General features: G+C 38.8%; 1 protein-coding gene and 1 long non-coding RNA gene across 2 annotated transcripts in view; one reads left to right on the forward strand and one right to left on the reverse strand.

The window, feature by feature from the left end:
- Positions 1-20,532, reverse strand: part of LOC109033102 (uncharacterized) — a 54,122-nt gene that overhangs the window by 6,874 nt on the left and 26,716 nt on the right. The gene's annotated exons all lie outside the window — the stretch shown is intronic.
- On the forward strand, positions 6,674-18,768 carry LOC109033149 (uncharacterized). Its single transcript, XR_002008993.2, has 3 exons — positions 6,674-7,084; positions 11,577-11,625; positions 16,481-18,768. It is a non-coding gene; the product is annotated as an uncharacterized lncRNA (long non-coding RNA).

The raw sequence follows: 20,532 nt of genomic DNA on the forward strand, positions 1-20,532 counted from the left end.
AGATTCAATGTGTTTTTTTTTCCAGTGAATAGTGCTTCAAAATAGAAGTTGAGACCTTTTTTTGTAGCTTTAACTTCAAGATCTACACTGTAAAATTACGAAGATGGAAATTGATGATATATTCAGTGAGACGCATTTCATCCGTCTATTTGATGAGCGAAACGTTTTCCATCACAAATGAGGTTATTTAAGTTTTAATCTTTTATCGTGCGTGTCCCATTGGATTACATTTTGCAATAAAGAACCACTATCACTGGCTCTTCCATAACAGCTTAATTCCAACAGATACTTCTATATCTGGAGTAGAAACGCTCGTCGTGTGGTTTGGAACATCGGTTCCCTGGTAGGAACCTGGGTACCAAGAAGCAACCAGTCCATGATTAGAAGAGAAAACGTATCTCCCCTATCCACCTACTCAGTGCGAAACAGCGAGCTTTTTTTTCTCCTGAGCAACTATTCGGTGCAGAGGAGAGAAATGGTTTCTCTCCTGAGCAGCTAGTTAATGCTTGGACTCCTCTGTAAGCACGAGCTAATTGCTCGAGAGAGAAAACATTTCTCTCGAAAAAAAACTACTCAATGCAGAGCAGAGAAATGTTTTCTCTCCCGAGCAACTAGTTGGTGCTCATGAGAGGAATGTATCCTTTCCTAAGCACAAACTAGTTACTCAGGAGAAAAAAAAATTCGGCGAGTTAGAATGAGAAATTGACAATGCGCATGTATATTATGTGAAATTTTGACTAAAGAGGACTCACCGATGATGAAACTGCAGAAATGCGTATCTCGGTTTGCGGCGCGGCGTTTCAAACCTCGTGTCATACTTCATTTCCTACGTGGAAAACTACCAAACGTCATTTCTTGAAAACTTTGATATTTTTTATTCTCTGGGTGATGAATATTTCTGACGATTTCAAGCCATAACGTTGGTTGGGTTTCCTTTCAGAAAATGAAGTATGAGCGGAAATTTTAAAACATTGAAACCGAGGTATGAATATGTCAATAGAATGACGGACGAAAGGCTGCCAAAGAAGTTGCTTGATTGGGTCCCTCCTGGGAGTAGACGAAGGGGACGCCCAGTGAAAGGGTGGCGACAGGGGGTTTTAGAAGAAATGAGGGTTTGCCAACTCCCTGAAGGGCTTTGGGAGGATAGGGGACTTTGGCGGCTAGGGGTCGCAGAGCGCCAAAGAGCGCTATAAAAGCGGCACATACATACGTACAAACTGAGATATGTATTTTTGCAGTTTCACCATCGATGTGTAACAGGTGTGTTTTTCTTTTTCCTCTTTAATATGTGTATCAGGTCACTGCTTGCTTTGAAAGTACCATTCTCCAAACATCACTCTTACCTGACACTGGCCAGTTACTCGACGAAATGTCTGTCCGCAGAAAATGAAAGCTAGAATCAAATAGGAGAGCCGCTTGAAAAAAATTGTCATTTTGGAATTTTTCCGGAACAAGCATTGCATTATTTCACCATCACCTTATTTCCCCTAAAAGTTTAACAGGAATTGAATGAAGATTGTGAAAAGAAACAAAACAAAACTGATGGACCCGGTCTGAAAATTTATTGGGCACTCGAAAAGTCACATAGACACTTTTCACAACCTATGTACGCGGGATACTGATAAGCGACATTGCATGATCACCCGCAACCTCGTGTTTCGGCCTTCATCTGCATCATTAACTTCCCTTTGGAGATGAGTGTCCCTGATTAGCATCAGCAATAATTCCGCTTTCGTGGTAATACTCATTTCCAGCCCATTACTACGAAAATTCCACATAATGAATGGAAGGGGCGTACGGTGTCCTAAAACCATGATTATAAATAAAAATCCTCTTAAATCATTCTCCTCACGATGGAGCCTGAGAAGAACTTTTTAAAGAAAAGGTTGCAATTAAAGTCAAATTTATTGTAGGTGTGTTGTTACGAAACTTCAGTTTGCGATCAATTTTTTTTCAATCAGCCTTGATGATTTTCAGTGTAAACTTTTCGTGTAAAAAGTAGATAAGATAAGGAACATCCTACCTCAGAAATCTGAACGTTTTTCAATGAAATAATGTAATTTCGATGCCGTAAATTCAGAGAGTAGGCATCATGCAACAAAGACTAAATACGGAGCCGACATAGCCACTTAGTCGCAATTAACTTTCTTAGATAAATGCTACCATCAAGAATATTGCTATGATTTGATGACACACTTGCTGTTTCAGTCAATCGATGCTACTAACTGCTTGAGTGTAATTTTCTTTAATTTTAAGGCTCTACTAACTAACCCTGGGACTTATTAAAGTTTATGCCTGTTAAAAGACGCGTGTAGTCTAATATTTGGCACCCACTGTTAAAAGTCCATGAGATTATTTGTTTTATCCTAAGATGCGCAAGACTTTTTTTGAACGCTAACAATAAGTCTCAAGTTGGGTCGGATCAACCCGTCATTAAACACATAGATTTAGATAGATTTTGAAGTATCATCTTTACATCGATGATGGAACTACCAGACCACGTATCTCGGTCGGCAACGTTGTACACTTCCTGTCATACTTTATTTTTTAAATGGATAGTTGCTCAACGTCAATTCTTGAAAACTTCCATATTTTTTCCTCTAAATGCCAGAAAAACTCTGAGAATTTCACGAAATGAGTTTGATTTCGTTCTTCTCCTAAAAAATAAAATTGAAGCCAAGATTTTCAAACACAGCAAACGAGTAAGTGGTCTGGCAGTTTCGCCGTCTTTGAAGCACCACTACAAATATAGGCCAAAATACACGGTCAGTGTATTTGTAAGACTGAAGCGCACATAAGAACATTCATGACTGCATAAATGTTAACGGAGATCGAAAAGGCCAGCGTGCATGAAGGGTAATTCAATTGTAATCTTCCGTCGCATTTCTAAGGCGCAATGATACAACTATTCGAACTCTTCGAAATGCGTGAGGTATCACGCCGCATTTGAAGGCGTTTTCAAAACAGCCAAGTTCCATTATCGGAATAATCGTTTTGCATAGTTCATATTCTTTTGTTTTCATTTCTAACCTCTTGTTTGATTATAATCCTCGTAGAAAAACCACCCATTTGCTAAATACAGTTCAAGCTGAAGCGCACTTCAGCTATGCATTCACCACTGCAATAATTTCAGAGGAAATCGACAAGCCCAGCGTGCATGGAGGCTATCTCCATTTAAATCTTCCTTCACATTTTTACGGCGCAATGATACAACTATTTGTACTCTCCGGAATGCGTGAGGTATCACGCCGCATTTGAAAGCGATTTCAAAACAGCCAAGTTCCGATATCTGAATAACCTGATAAGGTTACTCGTGAAAAACCACTACGAATACACATGCAACCCTTGTTTCGTAAGAAAAAAGGAAAAAGGAGGGGTATCGTTAAGGGCCTTTTTTGGGCCCACCCTGAAATTCCTCAACTCCGCGATTTTTTGGTCATTGAAGGTCTATATTATATGGAATTCATAATGGTTTGGTCATTTCCGATCTATTTCGAGGTCTATCACTGGCCTAAACATGGGTCTGAAGGCCAATTTTGGCGAAAAATGCGGGTTTTTCGGCATTCAACGCGCTGTTTCATACCGATCCCTTCGGAGGACAAAAAAGTCCTTCAAGTATGTTCATTAGGATGTAAGAGAGTCACTTTGGCCAATTTTCGTTGATGTCAAACTTTGCGCTCATAGTTAAAAAAAACTTTTTAGAATTTTCCTGTTTTTCATCATTATTTAAAATGGCTTAAAAAAGCGACTCATCTTACGCCAGAGTTTAACTTTTTTGGCAATAAATGGACGTGGGTGGTCAAAACCTTCGTCAAAAAACTTTTTTGGATTCAAAGCCCCCCCCTAAAAGCCGGTGTTGCCATATTTCATTGCCGGAATTCACGGAAAACCCAGTATTTTAGAATTCGGAGGCTGCTCCTCGTCAAGAACATTCCGAGAGTTCAGAAACCTTTATTTTTCACACGCAGTGGCCACATTAGTAGGAATTTTATGCATGTTTTATCTATTTATGTATTTATCTCCCGCTGTGGCGCATCACTTTTTTCTTCATCATTCCAAGAACTCGTAAGAGAATGGGTCGTCTGTAGGTGCATGATCTTAGAAAAATTAATACCGGCACATATGTATGGCAATTTCTGCCGTGCAAAGGAGAAACACCGTATGAACCTTCAGGCGTTGCCAAATTTTCATTTATTAAACACGAATTTCCTGGTAAACTTATATAGTTTTCTCCCAATTTTTCAGATTATGTTGTTTGCAATTTCACCTAAAGTTTCCTGCTTTCTGCTTTTCTACTCCTGCGTTAAAGTCCCCTTGTGATAGACTCGGAACGGTGCAGTGTAACACAATGGTTACAAACCATAGATCCTATACTGCTAGCGATGCGATGCGTGCTATGGAAAAACGCCGTATGAACCTTCAGGCGATCCCATATTTCCTTTGATAAAACACGAATTTCCTAGTAAATGTATGAATATTTTTTTCCCAATTTTTCAGATTATGTTGTTAGCAATTTCACCTAAAGCTCCTGAAAATTTCAAGAAAAAATGTTCATAACTTTTCTCAAAAACGAACATTTTACTGAAGGAAATTTGGCAAGTTTCGAATGCTCATACGGCGTTCTTCCTTAGCGCGACAGAATTACTAGGAGATTTTAACGATTGAGAAGGAAAGCAAAACGTGCGTTGATGCAAGACAAAGAATTAGTGCGCAAGAGATTGCATACTTTCCAGGCTGTCTTTAAAAAACACGCATTACGATAGCTTCCGAGCCACGCAGTGGCGTGGCGTGAATTGCGATGTATCGATTGTTTTGCAATTTAAACGTATGGTAAAGAATCGATTATTAAGGTGTTCGTAGCGAACACCCTGTTCATCGATCATTTTCCATAGGTTTAAATGGCATAACAATCGATATATCGCAAAGCACGCCACGCCACTGGAGCCACCCTAAAAAAAGAGTAATCTCCGGGTTTTCCGGATCTGTAGACACCCTGATTTAGGGGGAGCAGGCCCAGCTGTAGAATACCTCTCATTGATAGCCAGAAAAATCAATCGGCAGAAAAAATGTTTGAAGTCAACACTCAAATCCCGTCAGTCCGAACTCTGTATTGCGAAAGAACGTTTTATGAGCCCTCGGACGTTGCCAAAATTTGTGAGATAAAACGGGAATTTCGTGGGGAATTTGTGCCCCCCCCCCCCCAAAATTTGTTTATGAATTTTAATCGCGATTTCATCAAAACTATCTAAATATTTCAAGGAAAAATATTCATACCATACCTCACCAAGACATATTATTAATATTATCGTGATACGCCCCGCTTTTGTTTGCGGAACTACGCAATTCACTTGGATGACATTTAGCAAAAAGGAACCAGCGCAATTACAGTGTTTTCAAGATCGTGCACCTTCTTCTGTACGTTTAAAATTAATTATAATCTATGTACAGTGTTAGAACTTACCTTCAGTATTTTCCTTCAAAACTAACAATTGTTTCGTGAGAAGCCAGAACTATTTGGACTGGAGGATGACGTTTTTGAAGTCATTCTGTCCCTGAGTATACGCTTTGGCAGGATTAATTTGGTGAGTTACTTTCCTTGCTGCATTTATATCACTGAAAATTGTATTTCTTCGAAGGAGATGTGGTAGTGTGTAGTATACTGCCGTGCCGAGGAAGAAAGCCGCGTGAACATTCGAGAGTTGCCACATTTCCCTCGGTAAAAGGTTTGTTTTTAAGGAAAGTTAGGAATAATTTTCCTTGAAATTTTCAGGTACTTAAGGTGAAATTGCGAACAACTTTATCTGAAAAATTGGACGAGAAATATTCTTAAGTTTACCCGGAAATTCGTGTTTCATCAATCGAAATTCAGCAACGCCTGAAGGTTCATACGACGTTTTTCCTCAGCGTGGCAGTGTAAGACTTGAAGGCCCTCGGGAGGCGCTTTTTTACAGGGGTACAAAAATTGTGGAGGCTGAGAATTTATTTCTTAGATTTTTCAGATTTCCAACTCTGATGAAGGATTGCGACTCTCACACATTCTAAAATTGAAACGCTGGATGCAGGGAGGGCATTTCTTGGTTGCGGTGTCTGAGGATCTCGGTTAACGTTTTATCCACTAAAGTTAAATCAAATTCATGGAATTCGTTAAAACGTTTACTGAATTTCCTTTATGATCTTGCGATGCTTAAAATTGAAAGTTTCTTAAAATTAACCCAATAATTTCATCTCTAAAATATACATTAGCAGTAGAGATTCTGAAACATCGCAACCAAGAAATGCCCTTTCTGCGCCCAAAAACTCGGTTAACAAAATATTCCACACAATTTTGACCGGTGTGTTGTTATGATCTTTTTGCAAAAACCCAGCGCATGGCAGAAAATTGCAGAAGCCTACAATAATGTGCACCTCTGATTGTTCATTTTGATTTTCTCGAAACACAAAATTGTTGCACCCAACAGTTTCCTCTCAAAAATATAAATAAACAGTAGAGATTCTGAAACACCGCACCCAAGAAATACCCTTTCTGCACCCAACGCTTCAATTGCGTCTTTGTTTTGTCCTCTTCCTTCACGTTGTCTTTCGTAGCAACGGAGCTGGAGATTCGTGTTTTGGGCAGGTGTGACTATCCGTCCCGCTCTTTCTTGCCTAAGTTTTCCCCTGGTACTTATTTTGTCATCACCACTTCGACAACACCCAGACTCTATCCCTTTTATACATTTGCCGATTTCCTTTTTCATCAGAGTCTCGATAAGAGAATTTGCTCCGATACCGGCCGGGCCGCGGTGGTACCTGTCGCCGAACGACCAGACAGAGATTCTACCGAGCGGATGTTCGGCTTATCTGACCACCCATAGCCCCCTACCCCCTTACCAGAGACTGATTGGAGACGCTACGTGAAACGATTTGCGGCAGTCGGGTGTGTGAATTCGGAGGTGACGGTTCAGTACATTTCAGTGGCTCGTGAATTTAAGGAGTTGATTTTTCAGTCAAGTTTGGTGATTCCTCGCCCCGCTATCCATTATTTTGAACCGCAACTTATTCAGTCCAATTCAATTTTTTGCTGAGTCGCTTTGGAGTTAAATTGGTAAGTCACTTGCTCACATCATCAAAAATTGAAGGGTGGGAGCAGGAAGGGCATTTTTTGGTTGCGGTGTTAGAGTATTTTCATTTTCAATTTATATTTTAGAGAGGAAAGTAAATTTTCTAATTGTTTTAATTTTCAGCATTGTAAAATGTTACAGAGGATTTAGTAAAATATTAGCGAATTTCATCTATTTGCTTTAATTTTAGTGGATGAAATGTTAACGGAGATCCTTAGACATCGCAACTAAGAAATGCCCAGTTTACACTCAGCGCTTCAATTTTCCTTTTTAAACGAAGAGTTGTCTGACTTGAGAGTCCCTGAGGGGCGATTTTCTCTTTAGATTTCCTCGAGATTTTTTTAATCCTGGTAGTCTCACAATCAATGGAGTTACTACTTTGTCACGTCGGTTGTCATTGTATAAGTTAGGAATCTGTAGCCTTTTTCCATGATTTTTGGTTTGAGGATATCGTTTTGGAAGTCATTTTTAGTTTTCTTCTTGCGCTTACTCCCATAATGTTGATTTGTTGAGTCTTTTGCCTGGATCGCGAAATATTTTGACTATTCGAAGGAGATGTGGCCGCGTACAGCCTCTGACTCGCATGAGTCTGAAAAGGGGGGGGGGGGCGATTCTTTCTTTTGATTTATCCTGTTTTCAATCCTATGGGATGGATGTAAATGCGATGATACAGTAATTTGCCGAATTTTTGAGTTTAAGGTGATTCGATGGACGCCATATTTTGTGTCAGAACGGCATGCGACATTTCGCATCAATTGGTTCCATTTTTTCAGCTACTCGTCATTTTTCTCCAATTTTGAGATCGCAATTCTGTTGTCAGGAGACTAAAGCACTTACTTACCAATTCTAACAAAGAAATCCAACGTAATAAAGGCGTGATTTTTTTAGAGAGAAAATGTCGCATTCGAGTACAGTTTCGGTATCAGTATCGAATGCGATGTTTTCTCTCTAAAAAACCAAGCCTTTATTAGGTTGAATTTCTTTGTTAAAATTGGTAAGTGAGTGCTTTAGTCTCCTAACAACAGAATTCGATCTCAAAATTGGAAAAAACCACGAATAGCAGAAAAAATGGAACAAATTGATGCGATATATCGCATGCCATTCTGACACAAAATATGGCGTCCATCGAATCACCTTAACTTTGACCTGAGCTTACGGCGTCTTATGGATAAACTGGTCTTATGTTCATCCTATTTTTTCAGACGTTTACACTTTCAATTTTTCATATTAATGTGACATTTAATAATGACGTGTAATGTACCTACAATAATCGCGTTGAGTAAGAATTAGAAATAAAATCCCAAGTAGCACAAATTGCAATTAGTAGCAATTACGTAAAAAAAAAATATTACAATTGAACTGAGTGTTGTGTATGTTGCCTAGCTTCAATTTGAAGGGGTCCCGTTTATTGAAACTTATTGCAATAAAATTGAAATAAGCTGCAATATTTCATTGCATTGCATTGCATATTGCCTATCTTTCTGACACATGGAGCTCATTAAAATCGGCATAAATCGACTAAATGATGTAAAAATATTGCAATTTGATGGTAAAAAGTTTACAGTTGTATTAAAATCAAATTGCAATTTAATTTCATTATTTCCGTTGCACTGTGCTACTTGCGAATGATATATATCTACATTAAAAGCCGTTCTCTCATCATACAGTTTCTCGGCAGAAGAAACCGGCTAACAAGCATGAATTTCGCAGTACATTGAATTTCTCTCGGAAAAGCTTGTCTTGAGTAAAATATCAGTTTCCCGGAGATCGGTGGGTATTGAGGAAGACTGAGGTCTTCAGCGCCGATGCGCTGAAAATTACACAAGATTCAACCATCATAGTCCCACCATTTTTTTTGCAGGCCTCTGTAATTTTTGAACTGAAAGACGGTGCACTAAATATCGATCATTTAGTATAAGATTTTCATGAAATCGATGGCAGATTTCCATTTTACCGGATATGTTTTCCTAAAGTATTCCACGGTAGTTCCCCGCTTTAAGATTTAGGGGTTGCGGGTTTTTATAGACTTCGTTAAAGCCACCCGTGCAGTAAGCGAGGTTGTTTCTAGGTTCCTTTCAGCCCCTCCTTCCCCTCCCATGTTGCAACGCTGCGCTGGCCAGTTGGAAAAATCAGATCCTTACGTTCGTCTCATCTCGTCTCGTCTCGTCGTGTCGGCGTCGTCAAAAAGAGAGCTAGACAACTTGTTTTCATTAACAGGAAATCTCAGACAGATAGCAGAGTCTAGACAGGGTAACAATGGAACCGACCTGAAAAGGCAGGTGGAACTGTCGAATTGGTTTCCCTAAACTTCGAAACGATTACATAATAGGGAGCGACAAAGAGACTTATCGGTTTCCTGTCCGGCGAAATGTCTCTGAAACGCCTAGGGTAGAAGGGTTGGGCCCACACGCACACGTCTTTCGCCAGACCAAAATTGCCGTGCTAAGGAAGGACGCCGTATGAACATTCGAGAGTTGTCAAATTTTCTTCAGTAAAATGTTTATTTTTGAGGAGAGTTATGAATATTTTTCCTTGCAATTATCAGGAACGTTAAGTAAACTTGCGAGCAAAATTATCTGAAAAATTGGAAGGAAACTATTCATAAGTTTACCAGGAAATTCGTGTTATATCAAAGGAAATTTGGCAACGCCTTGAGGTTCCTACGACGTTTTCCCTAGCACGGCAGAAAAGTCTCAGTGGTTTCAGATCGTCCGAGCACACGTGCTACCCCCCTCCCGCCTCCCTCAAACGATGCCCGGCCTATCGCATTTTCCTTTGCTAGTTGCCTGTTCAGTCTAGTCCAGAGATTGCCTCTCACTTGCGCGCAGTATCCGACCGGTGACAGTAGCCTCACTTAAATCTTAAAATCTGGTCGCTGATCGTCAAAACGTATCTTTTACGGCTGTGCTGCTCCTCTTGAAGTGCTCGTCAACTGTTTTTTGAGGCAATTTCTATGTGTCGTGAGCAAATCCTCGCTAAAAATAATCGTGGTGAGAAAGGCATTTTCTTTGAAACGAATTCTCGATCTGATCAGTTTACCCGTGTGTTGAAATCCAGTTACCTGTGGTTTTTATGGACTTTCAGGAGCGTTTCCGAAGGCTCCATTTGCGTTCGCGAAATTCATAAGTGACTCTACAATTCTACATGTGCTTACTTTCGTATTCGTGACATATTAGCAGCTTCAGCTTTACCTAGTTCAAAGTGAGTCTGTCTTACTTCATGTTTCTGAACGGTCGGATTGTCGGACAGTTGGATTGTGTCTTTATTTGGTCCTCTTAAAATGGGTCTTCAATGTATTTACTACCTACTCGATTTTTTTCTCCAAGTTTTCAATATGCAAAAATTTCGCAATGATTAAATCATTCACGGGGTTTGATCATTTAAATGCCTCAGTCGGGCATCACTTACGGTGTAAATTAATATTTCAACTAGAAACAAGTAACTAAGGATTTATCCGAAAATTCGAACCGTTCATGGGGCGATAAGTCAAAATTTGCTGATTAGCTATTCGAGGATATTTTATTGCCGGTGGAAACCAATTTATTAATTTTTTTTCGCCTTCCAAAGAGGAGATGTAGGAATGTGGGAAGTATCCTATACAGGATGATCCAGCAGGGTTAAACGGCCAGCCTGCAGGAGCCGAAGCATCCCCTCTTTAAATTGAGATTTCGATTTTTTTGGATCATTTATGAGATTAGGGCTTAAAATTGCAGGAGTGTACAAATTTTCATGAGATTTGGTTACAACTGTTGCCAAAATTCTGGAAAAACTATTTACTTTCCGACATTTGGGAAGGGGGCGTAGCTTCGACTGGGAACACTTTTGGAAAAAACTTTATACAACAAAAAAGTCTTATTTTGACCCATGACCCATAGAACACGCTCCTGGCTGGCCGCTTTAATTCTGGATCACCCTGTATAATACGATGGAAATGAATGACTTCACTGGTTTTTGCATCATTAACTTGGCCTCAAGAATCCTAAATCATGTTTTACCTAGTATTTTACCTTTGTGAAAGAGGCTTTTTAAAATCGAGTCGAAGTGATTACTTCTACCGCCAAAATTTCCACCATATATCTCCATCTGCGCAATCTAAGTACATAGTTTCAAACTCTTATTATTTTAATTATAAACTCAAAATGTTCTGAATCCCATATTTAACTTGCAGACTTACTTTCTCCCATCCCGAAAATACTAGAAAAACAAGGGGGAAACGGGAAACAAGGCTAAAATACACAATTTTTAAGCGAACAAAATAAAATATTTTAACAAAAAACCGAGACGTTTCGACTCAAAACTGAGTCATTTTCAGTCGGAAATATTACGATAAAAATTTAAAAAAAACTATGAAAAACCTGAGCCCTACATGGTGGTTTCCGAATCCCGAAAATGTGACTCCCAGTTATTTTCATTGTTATTCATGGCTCTAATCCTTTTGATACATTTCGATTATTTTCTTTTTGTTTTATTTTTCAGATTTTCCGGCTTCACAACCTGTCTGTTAAGAACTAACGAGTCGCTGAAGGTATGTAGTCTTCTTATTTGACACTACCGTATGATTCGATATTTCCGCTTTTTCCCATTATGTTAACATTCCAATGATGCGTAGACTCAACTTTTTTCTTCCACAACCCTCATTCGTCGTCAGGGATATCGTTATTAACTTCATTCAAATTCTTTGCTCCAATTTCCCACTTTACTTACCCATTTTCCTTGATTTTCACGGTTTTTCCTGACATTTTTTCATTTGTCTTAATTTTTTTCAATTTTCCTCGACAAATTATTTTCTCCCCCTACATTGTCTTATATTTGTGGCTTTTGCAAAGAATCTCAATCCTTGTATTTACTGTCCGTTGACTCTCCTCTTCTCCGTCAATTCACCCCCCCCCCCACCCCGAAAGAACGTAATTCCATCTAAATGTTGCCAAATTTCTCCTCGCGAATTGCAGATCAACAAGGAAAATTTCGGGCATTACTAACTGAAAACATTGATTATTATTCTCAGATTTAATGGAAAAAAACAGAAAAATGACTAAAAATTGCACAGGTACATTTGAGTAAAATTTATGAATATTTTGAGTCAATTTGGCTACCTTGGAATGGAGTAACATTCCCTCGTCCTGGAGACTACGCATTGGACCTGCCTTTCACGAAGGAGAAAACTCTCGGAGTTTTTAAGAATTTATTTTAAGGTTATATTTCACCTAAAAAATTATAAACGACAGAAAATCTGCAACGTCGCAAACCGAGCTTCGAGGTTTGGAAGTTGGACCGTCGATATGAAGTTAATAATCCATCAATAATTAAATTGTTTGTCCCTTGCCCCTTCATTAGCCTCATTAAAATCAGTGCGGAATGAAGCATGCGACTTATCGAGCTTCTGCGTGTACTGTGGTATCACTCGAAATTGAAGGCACTCTTTTATTCCTGTGAGCCTATCGTCGTTGCGTCACCCTGAATGTCTCTGTCTCTGTCAGTAGTCATATCGGATTTAAAAGTTTTATTGGACTTTCTTTCGCTGGTTAGTGGTAAAATTTATCTGGTTAAGTGAATTTTATCTGGTTACTAGTGAAAAGGTTCAGCTTGAAGCACTTTTGCACCTGTTTGCTACAAGAGGGGAGAGGGGTTATTAAGTCGGCCAAAATGGCTTAGGTAATATTTGAACGGCCCCTCTTAAGAATTTTCTGTGCTGAATTTACCGATTTTTCCAACTTTCTTTTATAGTCAGTGCTACTAAGACTCTGCACCTATCTCTATCATTTAGCGAAAATCGGATCGCCTTTGAATTTTAATAGACTGGTTTAGTATCTTCGTCATAGTTCAAGTGTAAACAGAGACATGACCTTATCTATGATTCGAGTCTTTCACGTTAAGGCGGTCCAATTCGCCCAAGTGTTTCTTGCAATCGAAATTTCTCGTGCTTGATGAGTTCTTAACTGATTCATGACCTGTCAATACCTAAATTTCAATGAATTAACTCACGAAGAAGTTGCATGGGAGGTTATATTAAGTCATAATATTTTTTTTTGGTTTGAACCTAGAGTTCGATCGGTCGTTCGCGAATTGCGTATAGGCAGTGGAAAAATTGCGTGGGCTACAACCTTGGATAATGGATGATACAAAATGTACTTCGTTTTGATCAAAATGAGCTCCATTTTTGCGCGCACCTTCCGAAGTTGTGAAGGCGTTGTTCTACGCATTTCCAACGAGTAAAGAGGCGAGAGCGAGACTAGAGATCGTGCTATGTTCGAAGTATCCTGACAGTTTTGCAGGCGCTTCCCGTGACGCGTGATCGCTTTTCGCGGCAAGTTCAAAATTTCGAAAAATTTCCTCCGGAGGATGAGGTCCATTTTCACAGATCCGGTCCCACTTATGAAGCAACGAAGCTTTCTCGCGTATCCGCAACAACAATAATGAGTTCGGCCTCTCTCCCGCTGACACGGAGGTTTAAGGTGATTCGACGGACGCCATATTTTGTGTCAGAATGGCGATTTATTGCATCAATTGATTCCATTTTTTCAGCTACTCGTCATTTTTTCCAATTTTGAGATCGCAATTCTGTTGTCAGGAGACTAAAGCACTCACTTACCAATTTTAATAAAGAAATTCAACGTATAAAAATGCGTGGTTTTTTTTAGAGATAAAACATCGCATTCGAGTGCAGTTTCTATACCAGTGTCGAATGCGATGTTTTCTCTCTAAAAAAACCACGCCATTGTTACGTTGAATTTCTTTGTTAAAATTGGTAAGTGAGTGCTTTAGTGTCCCGACAGCAAAATTGCGATCTCAAAATTGGAAAAAATCACGAGTAGCAGAAAAAATGGAACCAACAGATGCGATATATCGCATGCCGTTCTGACAAAAAATATGGCGTCCATCGAATCACCTTAACACGGGGGAAAAAATTTGGATGGGACGAAGCGCGTGACGCAACCATTTCGATTTCCAAGAGGGTAAAAGTGAATCGGTCAATTACAAAATGGCTCAAGCGCCAGTTATAAAAATACGAAAAAACAGTTGAAACTGTATTAACCAACCCGTTTTAAATTGCAAATTAACTAATAATGTGATTAATTAATTCATTGCTTTAATATTTTAGAGCTCTGAGATTTGTAAGGGGTCAGTTAAAACGGTGATCATACCAATTTTCTCGAATTCTCATTATAGGCGCTTGAGCTCTTTGTAACTGACTGATTTAATTGCTTATGCACGCTATGGAGATGGTCCCCCCCCCCCCCGCTGACTCAGGGACTTCAACGCAGGAGTACAAAAGTTCGACGCGTGATACAACTATTTCGACCTCCAAGGTGATGAAATTGCATGTCGACAAAATGAAGGAGAATAGCCTGTGTCAGACTATCAAAATACTCATCCAAAATGTCAAGGTCAAGTGCTGTGATTGGTCCAAGTCATCGTATAAGCCAATCACAGCACCTGACCTTGATATTTTGATGGCTAGCTTTGATAAAGTGACATAGGCTAATCTCCTCTCGACTGACTCAAAGACTTTAACGCAGGAGTACAAAAGTTGGACGCGTGATACAACTATTTCGACTTCTAAGGTGATGAAATTGCATATCGACAAAATGAAGGAGAATCTCTCCTCGGCTGACTCAAAGACCTTAACGCAGGAGTAGAAAAGTTGGATGGGTCAAGAGCAGAGACCGAGACTAGACATCGGGTTCCGCCGCAAGCTAGGTGAGACGCCGCGATGCGTAAAGTATACTGCCGTGCTAGGGAAGAACACCGTATAAACATTCGAGAGTTGCCAAATTTCTTTTGATGAAAAGTTTATTTTTGAGGAAAATTATGAATGTTTTTCCTTGACATTTTCAGGAACTTTAGATCAAAATACAAACAAAATTCTCTTGAGAATCGAGAAGAAAAATATTCATACGTTTACCAGGAAATTCGTGTTTTATCACAGACAGTTTGGCAACACCTGAAGTTTCATACGGCGTTTTTCCTTACCACGGCAATATACCTACGGTTTTGCAGACTCTCCGCGATCGTTTTTTGTACAAAGCTCAAAGTTTCGGAAACTGAATTACATACCTACCATACGTAGAAACTTCTGTGTGTATTTTCTGCGATACGTTTTAAACTTCCGGGACTTGTCAGCCCTTCTAAGGTAGAGCTTATAGTGTCCATGAAGGATATGCTTTCAGAAGAAATTAACTTCAATTTTGGCCGTAGCACAAGGCGGCGTTTTATGACCCGGCTCCTGTTTGTTTATCCTCATTTTTTACTCGTTCATTTTTTAAATGGTGGCCAAACGGTGGGTAAACATTTTTTCAGCCAAACGGTGGGTAGAGGGCATCCGTGAAGAGATGGAGTGATGCCAGCTTCCGGAGGATCTCTATCATGACAGATTCCTGTGGCGGGTAGGCGTCGCAGAGCGCTCTAGCGCGCCGTATAAGCGGCTCAAACATACACACACTCAATTTTTCTAAGATATACGACTAAAAGCTTGTGAGAGGGGCATGTTATCATGGCATTAAGTTCTTCTAGAGTCTGGCAGACTTACTCCACGCGTGTCTAGAATATATAGACGCGCGTGGAGTAATAATTGAAAGGACGTACCGTAAACGCCTATTACCTCCTACACGCTCTTTCTCATAAAAGGTCCATCATTCATACCTCGCAAATGTCCGTGCATTTCCGCGAGATGGAAAAGGAAAGCTAACAAGTTTGCTTAAGTTTTTTCCCCTAGATCTGTAAAACCAATCCAACCGTATATTTCAAAGCCCAAGAATGCGTTTTCTTTCTTTTTTTCTTCTTTTTTCTTATTTTCTTTTTTTTTCTCTTTTTAAATAAACAAGGTAAATCTTCAATCTGAGGTTGGCAGATGAACCATTATTGTGGTCGGTATAAAGTTTAATTTTTCTGAGCCGTAGGCATCGTATACATACATCTTTACAACACGTCTAAGGGTAAATAGCGGGAGGACGGTTTTAAATTGTGCTTTAAAATAAAAGCGGCGCATGTTATGTGTTTCAATAAATTGCGATTACATGGGAAAGTTACTGCAATCAGATCAAAGTGATGCGTATGTTGTTTATTCTCCATTTGAAGGGACTCCTCTTTTTAAAATTTTATTAGAATAAAATCGCAATAAGGTGCACTTTTTTGTATTGCAAATTGCCTTTTGTATTGCGCCTTAAACGTAGAACTATTTGATCGTTTACAATGGGAAGTTATTAACCAAAGGATGTAATGATAATGCAATTTAAATGGTAAAAAATGGCAATTGTTTCCATTAACTTGTACCATTCTTTCAAATTTTCGTTGCTCTATGCTCCTTGGGAACGATATTGTTATATTTATGAAAATTTTATGTTGAATTTATCTATTAAAGCATTCTTTTCTTTCTTTTGCAGTAATTATGTTGTGGTCTCTCTAACATTTGTCAAGGCTGTGCACGAAGACAGAATTTTCACTTTGCATCTGAGTTGTTCCTGAATTTACGGATCATTGCTTCATCACGGTAAAATCTCTCCAACTCCTTCCTGTTCTCAGAATTAATTGCGAACGAATCGACCATTTTTCTATACTCTCAATTTTTCAAAGTGAGCTGGTACAGTATTCTTCCTCACCACTAGCAGTTGCGAGTTGCCATTTAGGTAGATTTTAGTAAAATCAGTCCAACTTCATTCCACGTTGCCTATAATTGAATCTCTCAGTTTGAAAACTTCCAAACTCGGCACGGTGCTCCTGAAGGGGGTTTAAATCGAAGTTGGTCATGAACGAAAAATTTGAGCTAGATGAATAAATTATTTAAACATTTGTTGTAAAAACTCATAAGTAACGACAATTCTGCAAAATTTCCCGCCCAAACGCCATCATTTTATGGTCGAATCCCTAATTTTGAAGTTTGAAACTTTGCAACGTCGTAACGGGAGCAAAAAAATATTCTCGGTCATGAAAATTTTAGGAATGTCGCACTTCAGACGAGAAAACAACATATCAAAAATTAGATCAATTCACCGAGAAATGGGCCCATGTCATCGTGCTACCTTCAAACCCAACATTTTCAAGTTTAAAACTTTTGCATCGTTGCAACGAGAGGAAAAAAATCCTACGGTCATCTGAATTGGCCACTGGATTTTCAGGGGATCATATTGACTATATTATACATCATCTAATAAGGAATTACTATTTGTGGCTCATTTATGAATGCACTTATCTTTGTAGAGAAAATCAAAGTTTGGGCGAGGAGAAAGAGCAAAGAAAGAAAGAAGAAGAGAAAAAAGAATTGAAAGAGGAGGAAGAAAAAGGGACAGAAGAAAGAGAGAAGAACGGGAAGAAGAAAGAGGAGAATAGGAAGAAGAGAGAGAAGAATAGGAAGAAGAGAGAGAAGAATAGGAAGAAGAGAGAGAATAGGAAGAAGAGAGAGAAAGTAGGAAGAGAAGAAGAGGAAGGAAATCAGGAAGAAGGGAGACAAGAGAGGAGCATTAAGAAGATTTAAAAGAAAGGAGAACACGGCGAAATGAGAGAATACGATGATGGGAGAGGGGGCGAGAGAGAAGGGGGAAAGGAAAGGAGAGAAAAGAGGGGAGGGAAGAAGAGAGAGAAGAATAGAAAGAGGAGGTAAATTACAAAGAAAAAGAGGAAGAAGAGTATACAGAAGGAAGAAAAAGAGAGAAAAGAGAGAGGGAAGAAGAGGAGAAAGGTGAAAGAGAGTAAAATAAGGTAAATAAGTAAAAGTAGAAGAGAAGATGAACAAGACTGGGGAAAAGAAAAGAGGAAGAAGTAAGTGAAGATGTAAGAAGATCTAGAAGAGAGAAACGATGAAGAACAAAAAAAGCAAGGAGAGGGAGTGTGGGACAGAAAGGAAGGTAAAGAAGAAGAAGCAGCACACATTCTGCATAAGGACATTGATGGCACTTGCGCTGTTCTAAAAATGAGCCTCAAATATTAATTCCTCATTGCAAACTTTAGTTCTACACCATTAGGAATGAAGAATTTTTTTTTTTTTTTTTTTTTTTCGCGTTATCAAAAGATTTCAGTCTTTTAATTCCTGAGCGGCAGGGATGGATGTATCCAACATATGACGGTGAAACTACTAAACCGCGTACCTATCTTGTTTCGATTGTATGAAGTCGTCTGAATGGATGGGAGTAATTGGTGAAAGAGTGGTGAGTAGAGTTATCGTGAGTGTTGTACATCTGGAAAATCAAGAAAATTTAAAATGGAATTTGTCAATATTATCTTCATTCTAAATTTCTACGATTATCTTCATTTCGTTCATCTTTTTTTTAATTAGTAATGATAGTTGCATCCTTGTTAATTATTTTATTCCATAGCAATAAATTATTTCATTAATACATTTGTTCTGGGGCTGCAATGCTCCTTCCTCAAACATAAATTTAGAAATTTTGCAGCGCTGGGCCTCCAAAGATTTGCTTTTGATTCTGCTTTTTCTTGCTTCAAAAAACTTTATCAATTGAGTGAGATTTATTCTGCTGGAGAAGAAAAAGAGATAGAAGAAAAGAGAGAAGAAAAGAGAAGAAAAGAGAGAAGAAAAGAGAGAAGAAAAGAGAGAAGAAAAGAGAGAAGAAAAGAGAGAAGAAAAGAGAGAAGAAAAGAGAGAAGAAAAGAGAGAAGGAAAGAGAGAAGAAAAGAGAGAAGAAAGAGAGAAGAAAAGAGAGAAGAAAAGAGAGAAGGAATTAGAACAGGAATTAGAGAAGGAATGAGAGAAGAAAAGAGAAAGGAGACGAAGAGAAGATGAGAAAAGCACGAAGAAAAGAGAAAGAAAAGTATGAAGAGAATAGGAAGAAGAGTAGAAATAAGATAGAAGAGCAGAAGAAAAGAGAAAGAAAGTATGGAAGGAATAGAAAGAAGAGCGGGAAGAAAGAGATAGAAGAGCAGGAAGAAAAGAGAAAGAAGAAAGTAAAAGAAAGAGAGAGAAAAAGAGAAGGAAAAGAAAGAAGAGCGAAAAAGAGATGAAAAAGAAGAAGAGAAAAAAGAGAAGAGAAAGAAGAGAAGAAAAAGAAGAGAAGAGAAAGAAGAGATGAGAAAGAAGAAGAAGAGAAAGAAGAGAAGAGAAAGAAGAGAAGAGAAAGAAGAGATGAGAAAGAAGAGAAGAAAAAGAAGAGAAGAGAAAGAAGAGAAATAAGGGAAAAGAGAAAAAGAAAAGAATAGAAAACAGAACACATAAAGAACAAAAATTCAATTAAATTTCGTACTTTATTTTCAGTCCCTCTCCCTCCCAATTAGTGAGTGGTCTTGGGGATTTTAAATATTCTAGCGCCCAGTTTTACTAGAACGAGGGGCCTACGATACCGCAGCTTTTGGTTTGGGGTCGCAGTAGTGCTTGCACTTCCGTTGGACGGTCGGCAGCCATGGCATCCGTTGAAGGCCGAAACCAATGACCCAGGACCCGGGTGCACGGGAAGGCCTGAGGGCGGTAGAGGAAACCCCTTCGGCAGATAAAAATGTCTTCGAGTTGGCAGGGGTCTCTAATGGCGAAATGAATAATTAAAACCTCTTCATCCTCTCTGTTTTTCTTTTAGTTTTCGTTAAAGAGTGGATTGGTATAGATCTAGCGGGTAACTGACTATTTTCTTCTTAACTTTTCTTGATATTTCAAAAGCACAACACTCACGAAAATTCTATTCCCTCCTCTTTCACCAACAGCTCCCATCCATTCAGGTGACTTCATATGATTATCTTCATTTCGTTTCTCTTCCTTTTTAGCAATGATAGTTGCATAATTGATAGTTATTTTTCCTAGCAATAAATTATAGCTACTTACCCCTGTCTTTTTCATCAATAAATTTTTGTTTTGGGGTTAAAATGCTCCTTTTCTCTATCATACATTCATTATTAAATAGAATAAAGGATGAATAAGGAAGTAAGTGACTTGCGAAAGAAAGAAAGAAGAAAAATCGATATAGAGAGTAAAAAAGAGATGCTAAAAGTGCATTAGAAGTTTTAAAAACAGAGTTTGATGACATAGAACAATATTTTCGACTTAATATACCCTTGAGACCCAAAGTGTTCATCTGCCTGCCCCCGTAGCGTCGCCTGAGTAGACCCGTGAAATTGGTATACGTGTCAGCAGAGTTCCCAATATTCGTGTTGCCCCAAATATATTAGATTATTGTTCTGTCACCGATCAAAAATTGATTGCTCGGAGATTTGATGGAAATTTTTTTTTTTAATCGGAGGAAATTATACCGTAAGTTCAGATATACTTTAGAGTTGCAATGCACGTCCAGTGCTCTTATTTACCTATGTGTCCTCCTAGCCTGACTGCTCATCGGAGCAAGCTACGTTTTTTAGCATCTCAAAAGCAATATCAACTCCATTATGAATACTTATGGGTAAGACATAAAGGAGATATACGGATGAGAAAGGACAGACTCCATTACCTGGATTTATTTTCATTCGAAATTCATTTGATTTGCAATCAGTACAACAGGCAGCG

This window comes from Bemisia tabaci, chromosome 1 (assembly GCF_918797505.1).
Source record: "Bemisia tabaci chromosome 1, PGI_BMITA_v3".
In the NCBI taxonomy this organism is placed as follows: Eukaryota; Metazoa; Arthropoda; class Insecta; order Hemiptera; family Aleyrodidae; genus Bemisia; species Bemisia tabaci.